The sequence below is a fragment of the Triticum dicoccoides genome, chromosome 3A (genome assembly GCF_002162155.2).
Source record: "Triticum dicoccoides isolate Atlit2015 ecotype Zavitan chromosome 3A, WEW_v2.0, whole genome shotgun sequence".
Taxonomy (NCBI): domain Eukaryota; kingdom Viridiplantae; phylum Streptophyta; class Magnoliopsida; order Poales; family Poaceae; genus Triticum; species Triticum dicoccoides.
In genome coordinates, this window is record NC_041384.1 from 572483995 (window position 1) to 572491954 (window position 7960).

A 7960-nucleotide genomic window follows, 5' to 3' on the forward strand; every position below is an offset into this window, starting at 1 on the left:
GGTTTGAGAACAATGTAGACATGACCGAGACACGTCTCCGGTCAATAACCAATAGCGGAACCTGGATGCTCATATTGGCTCCCACATATTCTACGAAGATCTTTATCGGTCAGACCGCATAACAACATACGTTGTTCCCTTTGTCATCGGTATGTTACTTGCCCGAGATTCGATCGTCGGTATCTCAATACCTAGTTCAATCTCGTTACCGGCAAGTCTCTTTACTCGTTTCGTAATACATCATCTCGCAACTAACTCATTAGTTGCAATGCTTGCAAGGCTTATGTGATGTGCATTACCAAGAGGGCCCAGAGATACCTCTCCGACAATCGGAGTGACAAATCCTAATCTCGAAATACGCCAACCCAACATTTACCTTTGGAGACACCTGTAGAGCTCCTTTATAATCATCCAGTTACGTTGTGACGTTTGGTAGCACACAAAGTGTTCCTCCGGCAAACGGGAGTTGCATAATCTCATAGTCATAGGAACATGTATAAGTCATGAAAGCAATAGCAACATACTAAACGATCGGGTGCTAAGCTAATGGAATGGGTCATGTCAATCACATCATTCTCCTAATGATGTGATCCCGTTAATTAAATGACAACACATGTCTATGGTTAGGAAACATAACCATCTTTGATTAACGAGCTAGTCAAGTAGAGGCATACTAGTGACACTTTGTTTGTCTATGTATTCACACACGTATTATGTTTCCGGTTAATACAATTTTAGCATGAATAATAAACATTTATCATGAAATAAGGAAATAAATAATAACTTTATTATTGCGTCTAGGGCATATTTCCTTCAATCTCCCACTTGCACTAGAGTCAATAATCTAGTTCACATCGACATGTGATTTAACATCAATAATTCACATCACCATGTGATTAACACCCATAGTTCACATCGTCATGTGACCAACACCCAAAGGGTTTACTAGAGTCAATAATCTAGTTCACATTGCTATGTGATTAACACCCAAAGAGTACTAAGGTGTGATCATGTTTTGCGTGTGAGAGAAGTTTAGTCAACGGGTCTACCATATTTAGATCCGTATGTATTTTGCAAATTTCTATGTCAACAATGCTCTACACGGTGCTACTCTAGCTAATTGCTCCCACTTTCAATATGCATCCAGATTGAGACTTAGAATCATCTGGATCAGTGTCAAAGTTTGTATCGACGTAACCCTTTACGACGAACCTTTTGTCACCTCCATAATCGAGAAACTCCAGTAAGGATAATTTTGACTGCTGTCCAGTGATCTACTCCTAGATCACTATTGTACTCCCTTGCCAACATCAGTGTAGGGTATACAATAGATCTGGTACACAGCATGACATACTTTATAGAACCTATGGCTGAGGCATAGGGAATGACTTTCATTCTCTTTCTATCTTCTGCCGTGGTCGGGCTTTGAGTCTTACTCAATTTCACACCTTGTAACACAGCCAAGAACTCTTTCTTTGACCGTTCCAATTTTTGAACTACTTTAAAATATTGTCAAGGTATGTACTCATTGAAAAAAAAACTTATCAAGCGTCTTGATCTATCTCTATAGATCTTGATGCTTAATATGTAAGCAGCTTCATCGAGGTCTTTCTTTGAAAAACTTCTTTCAAAACACTCCTTTATGCTTTGCAGAATAATTCTACATTATTTCCGATCAACAATATGTCATTCACATATACTTATCAGAAATGTTGTAGTGCTCCCACTCACTTTCTTGTAAATACAGGCTTCACCGCAAGTCTGTATAAAACTATATGCTTTGATCATCTCATCAAAGCGCATATTCCAACTCCGAGATGCTTGCACCAGTCCATAGATGGATCGCTGGAGCTTGCACATTTTGTTAGCACTTTTAGGATTGACAAAACCTTCTGGTTGTATCATATACAACTCTTCTTTAATAAATCCATTAAGGAATGCAGTTTTGTTTATCCATTTGCCGGATTTCATAAAATGCGGCAATTGCTAACATGATTCGGACAGACTTAAGTATAGATACGAGTGAGAAACTCTCATCGTAGTCAACACCTTGAACTTGTCGAAACCTTTTTGCGACAATTTTAGCTTTGTAGACAGTAACACTACTATCAGCGTCCGTCTTCCTCTTGAAGATCCATTTAATCTCAATGGCTTGCCGATCATTGGGCAAGTCAATCAAAGTCCATACTTTGTTCTCATACATGGATCTCATCTCAGATTTCATGGCCTCAAGCCATTTCACGGAATCTAGGCTCATCATCGCTTCCTCATAGTTCATAGGTTCGTCATGGTCAAGTAACATGACCTCCAGAACAGGATTACCATACCACTCTGGTGCGGATCTCACTCTGGTTTTACCTACGAGGTTCGGTAGTAACTAGATCTGAAGTTACATGATCATCATCATTAGCTTCCTCACTAATCGGTCTAGTAGTCACAGGAACAGATTTCTGTGATGAACTACTTTCCAATAAGGGAGCAGGTACAGTTACCTCATCAAGTTCTACTTTCCTCCCACTCACTTCTTTCGAAAGAAATTCCTTCTCTAGAAAGGATCCATTCAAAGCAACGAATATCTTGCCTTCGGATCTGTGATAGAAGGTGTACCTAACATTTTCTTTTGGGTATCCTATGAAGACACACTTCTCCAATTTGGGTTTGAGCTTATCAGGTTGAAATTTTTTCACATAAGCATTGCAACCTCAAACTTTAAGAAACGACAACTTTGGTTTCTTGCCAAACCACAGTTCAGATTGTGCCGTTTCAACGGATTTAGATGGTGCCCTTTTTAATGTGAATGCAGCTGTCTCTAATGCATAACCCCAAAATGATAGTGGTAGATCGGTAAGAGACATCATAGATCGCACCATATCTAATAAAGTATAGTTATGACGTTCGGACACACCATTACATTGTGGTGTTCCAGGTGGCGTGAGTAGTGAAACTATTTCACATTGTTTTTAACTGAAGGCCAAACTCGTAACTCAAATACTCTTCTCTATGATCAGATCGTAGAAACTTTATTTTCTTGTTACGATGATTTTTCACTTTACTTTGAAATTCTTTGAACTTTTCAAATGTTTCAGACTTATGTTTCATCAAGTAGATATGCTCATATCTGCTCAAATCATCTGTGAAGATCAGAAAATAATGATACATGTCGCGAGCCTCAATATTCATCGGACCACATACATTAGTATGTATGATTTCCAACAAATCTGTTGCTCGCTCCATTGTTCCGAAGAACAGAGTCTTAGTCATCTTGCCCATGAGGCATGGTTCGCAAGCATCAACTGATTCATAATCAAGTGATTCCAAAAGCCCATCAGCATGGAGTTTCTTCATGCGCTTTACACCAATATGACCTAAACGGCAGTGCCACAAATAAGTTGCACTATCATTATTAACTTTGCATCTTTTGGTTTCAATATTATGATTATGTGTATCACTACGATCGAGATCCAACGAACTATTTTCATTGGGTGTGTAACCATATAAGGTTTTATTCATGTAAATAGAACAACAATTTATTCTCTTACTTAAATGAATAACCATATTACAATAAACATGATCAAATCATATTCATGCTCAACGCAAACACCAAATAACATTTATTTAGGTTCAACACTAATCCCGAAATTATAGGGAGTGTGCGATGATGATCATATCAATCTTGAAACCATTTCCAACACACATCATCACTTCACCCTTAACTAGTCTCTGTTTATTCTGCAACTCCCGTTTCGAGTTACTAATCTTAGCAACTGAACTAGTATCAAATACTGAGGGGTTGCTATAAACACTAGTAAAGTACACATCAATAACATGTATATCAAATATACTTATGTTCACTTTGCCATCCTTCTTATCTGCCAATCACTTGGGGTAGTTCCGCTTCCAGTGACCAGTCCCTTTGCAGTAGAAGCACTTAGTCTCAGGCTTAGGACCAGACTTGGGCTTCTTCACTTGAGTAGCAACTTGCTTGCTGTTCTTTTTGAAGTTCCCTTTCTTCTTCCCTTTGCCCTTTTTCTTGAAACTAGTGGTCTTGTCTACCATCAACACTTGATGTTTTTCTCGATTTCTACCTTCGTCAATTTCAGCATTACGAAGAGCTTGGGAATCGTTTCCGTTATCCCTTGCATATTATAGTTCATCATGAAGTTCTACTAACTTGGTGATGGTGACTAGAGAATTCTGTCAATCACTATTTTACCTAGAAGATTAACTCCCACTTGATTCAAGCGATTGTAGTACCCAGACAATCTGAGCACATGCTCACTGCTTGAGAGATTCTCCTCCATCTTTTAGCTATAGAACTTGTTGGAGACTTCATATCTCTCAACTCAGGTATTTGCTTGAAATATTAACTTCAACTCCTGGAACATCTTATCTGGTCCATGACGTTCAAAACGTCTTTGAAGTCCCGATTCTAAGCTGTTAAGCATGGTGCACTAAACTATTAAGTAGTCATCATATTGATCTAGCCAAACGTTCATAACGTCTGCATCTGCTCCTGCAATAGGTCTGTCACCTAGCGGTGCATCAATGACATAATTCTTCTGTGCAGCAATGAGGATAAACCTCAGATCACGGATCCAATCCGCATCATTTCTACTAACATCTTTCAACACAATTTTCTCTAGGAACATATCAAAATAAACACAGGGAAGCAACATCGCGAGCTATTGATCTACAACATGATTTGCAAAATACTACCAGGACTAAGTTCATGATAAATTTAAGTTCAATTTAATCATATTACTTAAGAACTCCCACTTAGATAGACATCCCTCTAATCCTCTAAGTGATCACGTGATCCAAATCAACTAAACCATGTCCGATCATCATGTGAGATGGAGTAGTTTCATTGGTGAACATCACTATGTTGATCATATCTACTATATGATTCACGCTCGACCTTTCAGTCTCCATGTTCCGAGGCCATATCTGTATATGCTTGGCTCGTCAAGTATAACCTGAGTATTCCGCGTGTGCAACTGTTTTGCACCCGTTGTATTTGAACGTAGAGCCTATCACACCCGATCATCACGTGGTGTCTCAGCACGAAGAACTTTCGCAACGGTGCATACTCAGGGAGAACACTTCTTGATAATTAGTGAGAGATCATCTTAAAATGCTACCGTCAATCAAAGCAAGATAAGATGCATAAAAGATAAACATCACATGCAATCAATATAAGTGATATGATATAGCCATCATCATCTTGTGCTTGTGATCTCCATCTTCGAAGCACCGTCATGATCACCATCGTCACCGGCGCGACACCTTGATCTCCATCGTAGCATCGTTGTCGTCTCGCCAATCTTATGCTTCCACGACTATCGCTACCGCTTAGTGATAAAGTAAAGCATTACAGCGCGATTGCATTGCATACAATAAAGCGACAACCATATGGCTCCTGCCAGTTGCCGATAACTCGGTTACAAAACATGATCATCTCATACAATAAAATTTAGCATCATGTCTTGACCATATCACATCACAACATGCCCTGCAAAAACAAGTTAGACGTCCTCTACTTTGTTGTTGCAAGTTTTACGTGGCTGCTACGGGCTTAAGCAAGAACCAATCTTACCTACGCATCAAAACCACAACGATAGTTTGTCAAGTTGGTGCTGTTTTAACCTTCGCAAGGACCGGGCGTAGCCACACTCGGTTCAACTAAAGTTGGAGAAACTGTCACCCGCTAGCCACCTTTGTGCAAAGCACGTCGGGAGAACCGGTCTCGCGTAAGCGTACGCGTAATGTCGGTCCGGGCCGCTTCGTCCAACAATACCGCCGAACCAAAGTATAACATGCTGGTAAGCAGTATGACTTATATCGCCCACAACTCACTTGTGTTCTACTCGTGCATATAACATCAACACATAAAACCTAGGCTCGGATGCCACTGCTGGGGAACGTAGTAATTTCAAAAAAATTCCTACGCACACGCAAGATCATGGTGATGCATAGCAACGAGAGGGGAGAGTGTGATCTGCGTACCCTTGTAGACCGACAGCGGAAGCGTTAGCACAACGCGATTGATGTAGTCGTACGTCTTCACGGCCCGACCGATCAAGCACCGAAACTACGGCACCTCTGAGTTTTAGGATACGTTCAGCTCGATGACGATCCCCGGACTCCGATCCAGCAAAGTGTCGGGGTAGAGTCCCGTCAGCACGACGGCGTGGTGACGATCTTGATGTACTACCGTCGCAGGGCTTCGCCTAAGCACCGCTATATTATTATCGAGGATTATGGTGGAAGGGGGCACCGCACACGACTAAGAATATGATCACGTGGATCAACTTGTGTCTTTGGGGTGCCCCCTACCCCTGTATATAAAGGAGCAAGGGAAGGTGCGGCCGGCCAGGAGGAGGGCGCGCCAGGAGGAGTCCTACTCCCACTGGGAGTAGGATCCCCCCCCCTTTCCTAGTTGGAATAGGATTCGGGAGGGGGAAAGAGGAGAGAGAGAAGGAAGGGGGGGCGCCGCCCCCCTCTCCTTGTCCTATTCGGACTAGGGGGGAGGGGCGCGTGGCCCAGCCCTGGCTACCTCTCCTCTCTTCCACTAAAGCCCACTAAGGCCCATATACCTCCCGGAGGGTTCCGGTAACCTCCCGGTACTCCGGTAAAATCCCGATTTCACCTGGAACACTTCCAATATCCAAATATAGGCTTCCAATATATCAATCTTTATGTCTCGACCATTTCGAGACTCCTCGTCATGTCCGTGATCACATCCGGGACTTCAAACAAACTTCGGTACATCAAAATGCATAAACTCATAATATAACTGTCATTAAAACCTTAAGCGTGCGGACCCTACGGGTTCAAGAACAATGTAGACATGACCGAGACACGTCTCCGGTCAATAATCAATAGCGGAACCTGGATGCTCATATTGGCTCCCACATATTCTACGAAGATCTTTATCGGTCAGACCGCATAATAACATACGTTGTTCCCTTTGTCATCGGTATGTTACTTGCCCGAGATTCGATCGTCGGTATCTCAATACCTAGTTCAATCTCGTTACCGGCAAGTCTCTTTACTCGTTTCGTAATACATCATCTCGCAACTAACTCATTAGTTGCAATGCTTGCAAGGCTTATGTGATGTGCATTACCGAGAGGCCCCAGAGATACCTCTCCGACAATCGGAGTGACAAATCCTAATCTCGAAATACACCAACCCAACATTTACCTTTGGAGACACCTGTAGAGCTCCTTTATAATCACCCTGTTACATTGTGACGTTTGGTAGCACACAAAGTGTTCCTCCGGCAAACGGGAGTTGCATAATCTCATAGTCATAGGAACATGTATAAGTCATGATGAAAGCAATAGCAACATACTAAACGATCGGGTGCTAAGCTAATGGAATGGGTCATTTCAATCACATCATTCTCCTAATGATGTGATCCCGTTAATCAAATGACAACACATGTCTATGGTTAGGAAACATAACCATCTTTGATTAACGAGCTAGTCAAGTAGAGGCATACTAGTGACACTTTGTTTGTCTATGTATTCACACATGTATATGTTTCCGGTTAATACAATTTTAGCATGAATAATAAACATTTATCATGAAATAAGGAAATAAATAATAACTTTATTATTGCCTCTAGGGCATATTTCCTTCACTAGGGTGCATCATCTACTTGGCCTATAAGATATGTATATTTAGTAGATCCATGTAAACCAACTTGGGCCCATGTAACCCTACCCCTCATCCACATATATAAGGGAAGGTAGGGGCCTCCCGATTGGCAGGATGAATACACATCCTCATACACCATACGTGCTTAGTGCTCACGTGCACAAACCTTAGATCTCATATGAGACAACCATCAATAATCATCCAATCAAACATGAGTAGGGTTTTATTCTCCCCCATGAGAGCCTGAACCTGGGTAAATCCTATCTCGTGTGCACCCATCTGGATTCTCTATGTG